The sequence below is a fragment of the Podarcis liolepis genome (genome assembly GCF_965112155.1).
Source record: "Podarcis liolepis genome assembly, chromosome: 9".
Classification (NCBI taxonomy): Eukaryota; Metazoa; Chordata; class Lepidosauria; order Squamata; family Lacertidae; genus Podarcis; species Podarcis liolepis.
In genome coordinates, this window is record NC_139564.1 from 3,973,969 (window position 1) to 3,978,970 (window position 5,002).

Genomic DNA, 5,002 nt, shown 5'->3' on the forward strand with positions numbered 1-5,002 from the left:
CAAGGCTGCTGATCCCTTATTTTCAAATCTGAAAGTTGACAGCTATGGGCCAGTAATCCCACTGAAGCCAGCGTCCTAGGTGGCCAAGCAGATGCCCGCTGGAGGAGTAGGAAACCCTGAGGCGGCCTCAGGTTCAAATCCCGAGTCTCCTATTAAAAAGGCGAGATATAAATGCCATACAGTGACCAGAGACGCGCTTTGCATGCTTAGGGTCCCTTGTTTCATGCCTGCGGCATCCCAAGCGAGAGAAACTTGGCTGCAGCACAGCCTGGCCTCCACTGCACAAAAGGGATAAAGCCTCTGGAATTGCAAATGACCCAGCAAAAAAACCAACCGCAAGATGACTCAGAGCCGCCCAGCCTAATCCTGGCAAATGGGGGAGGGGGGAGCGTAGGGGGCAAAGTCTTGTAGCTGCAATGGAATGCAAGAGTAACCTGACCTTGATGGGGATGGGGGGGGGAGGTGTCCCTACCCATCTTAGTTTCTTGTCTTGCATACCACCAACCGATTACTTTGGGTACTCCCCCTGCCAATAAATAAAGTTTAATATTTAACCAACTGCTCCTCTGGGTCTCCTTCTGGGCTCTGTCAAAAGGTTTCTTGCTGACCGCTCTCAAAGCACCTCCAGTTTGTTTCCATTTCAAATCTTCATCATCATCATCATCATCATCATCATCTATTTTAAAATTAATAGTTTGCTTTTAGGGAGGGGGGGTCAGGCTCCGACTGCTACCCCACCAAAAACTTTTTAGCGGTCTCCCCCTCACAAAAATGTATCCGTAAAAAATGAAAATAAAAAAATTCCTTCCAGTAGCACCTTAAAGACCAACTAAGTTAGTTCTTGGTATGAGCTTTCGTGTGCATGCACACTTCTTCAGATACTTCTTCGTATCTGAAGAAGTGTGCATGCACACGAAAGCTCATACCAAGAATTAACTTAGTTGGTCTTTAAGGTGCTACTGGAAGGAATTTTTTTATTTTGACTATGGCAGACCAACACTATCTGTACGTAAAAAATGAGTTTTGTGACACCACCCAAAATGTGTGTGTCCCTCTTTTTTTTCTTTTTTTCAAGGGATTGGAAATACTGGAAGTGATTGAAAGGTCTTTTGCAAAGCAACTTTAAGACCTGGAGTTATTACCCTACCCAGTTTTGCTCATCACTTGGGCTACTTTGACATGAACCTGCCCTCCACTCAAGAGTTTGCCATGGGTCATGGTGGTCCCAAGCCCCCAAAAGTCTACCCACTCCCTGAATAGACTGTCCTGTTGGCATCTGTCTGTTTTGGGTGATGATGGAGGAGTGTGCTGTTTTTAGATATCTGGCTTTAGAGCTTTGCTTCTCAATGTATTTGGGAATACTAAAACCCACTCCCAGTGGCCTCCCACCCAACCCTGTCAAAAGCATTATTCTGAATAGTGGCTTGCACAGCCCACTAAGAGAATAACCCAATAAAGTTCAAAGCTGTCACAGCTAATTGCACCCGTGTTAGGGTTGTGATACATCCAGAATTTCCCGTACATACATGGATGTGAGGGTTTGATTAGCTGCTTGTGCGTGAAAACGTGCTCCCTCAGAGTTTGTGCGACCCCACAAACCTCCGTGTGTGACGGAGCTCCTCAGACATGTCTGCTCTAGTCACTAGTAGGGTCCGACAGTGGCTGTCTGCGGAAGCGTTTCCAGCAAAGAAGTTCCTTAACGGAAACGCGTCTCCTGGACTCCCGGCGTGACAGTTTCCTGCGAGGTGTGGGTCTCCCTATGGGAGACTCCGATACCTCCCCACTGTTCTCGCTGGAAGCCTCCCTGAGCCCTCCCTCCTGCTCGCATTCCCTCAGAGACCCACTCCTCCCCCTGCTGGTCCCTGCTTCAGCAGTTGAGTCTCTTTCATCCTGCCTGAGTCCCTCCACCACCTGATGCTCTGATGGCAGTTCCCTGACATCCACCTCCCCTCCAGGGCCCCCCTCACCCCCTCCCAATTCCTCCCCCCTGGGAGGTGAAGGGCTAAAACCCCGAAACGAATCTTCCTCATCTTCTGACGTCTCGAACAATTCTCTCCATCGATCGTCGTCCTGGCCAGCTGCATCCTCCTCCTCTTCAGAATCTGGGAACCCCTCCAACTCCTCTTCCTCGTCGGTGGTGGCAAAGTATTCCCTTCGGAACCTCGCTACAGGCTGAGGTTTACGTGGGAACCTCTGATGAAAAGTCTCTATTAAAACCTCGTCATTGACATCCTCTGCCCTAACCCAGGTGTTTTCCGACTCCGGTTCCCCTTCCCACATTACCAAATACTCTACTTGATCTCCCTTCCACCTGGAATCGAGGATCTCCGCTACATGGTAGCTGTGTTCCTTCTCCTCCATTGCTGGTCCCCTCGTGACCCTCCCCTCACTGTCTCCTCTATACGGTGACAGCAACGACCTGTGAAAAACTGGGTGCAGCTTCATGTGGTTCGGTAACCGGAGCCTGAAAGCCACTGGATTGACCTGCTGTATGACTTCAAACGGACCCAGCCTTTTGGGTCTTAATTTCTTACAACCTCCTTTGAATGGCAACCCTTGGGTTGACAGCCACACCTGGTCCCCCACCCTGATGGTTTCACCTTCTCTCCTGTTTTTGTCTGCCTGCCTCTTATATTCCTCCTTAGCCCTGTTTAAGTTGAGTTGGAGCTGGCGATGGATCGCTTCCATTTCTTCCACGAACTGTTCTGCAGCTGGAACGCTCCAGTTCTCCCCCTCCCCCCCTGGGAAGGCTCTGGGATGGCACCCGTGATTAGCCAAAAAGGGGCTCATCCCCGTGGACACGTTCTCTGCATTGTTGTAGGCAAATTCTGCCAACGCCAACTTCTCCACCCAATCATTTTCTCTGTCATTAACATAACACCTCAAATATTGTTGGAGAACCCCATTTGCTCTTTCCGCCTGCCCGTTGGTTTCAGGATGACGGGCCGTCGAGAAATTAACCTCTACATGCAGTAAGCTCATGAGCTTCCTCCAGAACCTGGAAGTAAATTGTTTCCCTCGGTCTGAAACCACCCTCAAGGGGGCGCCATGCAACCTAAACACATTCTCTACAAACAATTTGGCGGTTTCTTCTGCTGTAACCGCATGTGAGCAGGCTATGAAGTGGGCCATTTTAGTTAACAGGTCTACTACAACCATGATGGCTGTTTTCCCTCTAGACCTTGGCAGATCAGTCATGAAATCTATTGCCACTGCTTCCCACGGTCTCTCAGGTGTGGGCAGTGGTTCCAATAAACCAGCCGGCGCCTGCCTCTCCCCCTTGGCTCTTTGGCATTGTTCACACCCTCTCACATACTCCCGCACATCTTCCCTGACCTTGGGCCACCAAAATTCCCTGGTAACCAGCCACATGGTTTTGTGTTGCCCAAAGTGCCCTGCTGTGGGGCTATCGTGCAGCTGCTTGAGTACCTTCTCCCTCAATTCCCCTTCAGGTATATATAACGCTCCCTTATAATACAATGCCCCATTTCTCTCCTCAAAACCACCGGATTTGTCTTCCTCCCCTCTGAGATCCCTGAGTTTCCCCTGGGCGTATGCATCCTGCACCGTACCCTCTACCAATTCCCTTTGCCCCACCAAAGTCGCCCCACACACCCAGCGGTCCTCTGGAATGATATGGGTTTCTTCGGGTGCTCCCTCCCCCTCCAAATATTTAGGTTTGCGTGAGAGAGCGTCCGCCCTAACATTCTCTGGGCCTGGCACATAACAAATCTCAAAGTTAAATTTGGAGAACTCTTGGGCCCATCTCAACTGCCTTTGGTTGAGCACTCGCGCCGTTCTCCAGTACTCTAGATTTTTATGATCCGTGCACACTTGCACTTTATGTTGTGCACCAACTAGCAGATGCCTCCATCTCCGGAACGCCTCATGAATAGCAAGCAGTTCTCGGTCGTACACCGTGTAATTCCTCTCGGATTTGTTCAGCTTCCGCGAGAAGAAGGCACACGGACGCCACTCTGACTCCTCCTTCCCCGGCTGCAGAAGAAGCACCGCCCCTATGGCTCTGTCAGATGCGTCTGTTTCAACCCGTAGCTTCTTTCGTAAATCCACATGCAGAAGTTGTTCCTCAGAGGCGAAGGCCCTTTTCAGTTCCTCAAACGCTCGCTCCGCCTCCGCCGTCCATACAAACTTCTTTTTACTGCTGAGACAGTCAGTGATGGGCGCCGTCAGGTGGGCGAAGTTGCGGATGAACTTACGATAAAAGTTTCCAAACCCTAGGAACCTCTGCACATCCTTCTTGGTTTTGGGTGTTTTCCATTCCAGCACTGCCTGTACCTTGCCGGGATCCATGGCCAATCCCTTGTCTGACAGGCGGTACCCCAGGAATTCCACCTCCTTGGTATGGAACCGACACTTCTCCAGTTTGACCCACAGCCTGTTGGCTTGCAGTCTGCTCAACACTTCTCTGACGTCTCTCACATGTTGCTCCTCATTCTCAGAATACACCAACACATCATCTAGAAAGGCAACGCAATTCTTGTAGAGCAAAGGGCCCAGCACGTGGTTCATAAAAGATTGAAAACACGCGGAGCCTGCTTGTAATCCAAATGGCATAACGAGGTATTCAAACGCCCCCAAAGGGGTAAACATGGTGGTTTTCCATTCATCCCCTTTCCTTATGCGTATCAGGTTGTACGCCCCCCTTAGATCCAGCTTTGTGAAAATCTTTCCCTTCCTCACCCTGGTCAAAATATCATCAATTCTGGGCATAGGGAACGCCACCGGTTCAGTCACTGCATTCAGCCGCCTAAAGTCACATACAAGTCTCGGCTTGTCCGCATTTTTTTTGTCCACAAAGAACACTGGGCTCCCCCCTGCGGCTTTGGACTCTCTGATGAAGCCTCTCTTCAGGTTCTTGTCAATGAACTCTCGCAACTCCTGCATTTCTCTGTCTGACATGGCATACAACTTGCCTACAGGAAGCTGTGCTCCAGGGAGTAAATTGATCTGACAATCAAAGGGTCTATGAGGTGGTAGTTGG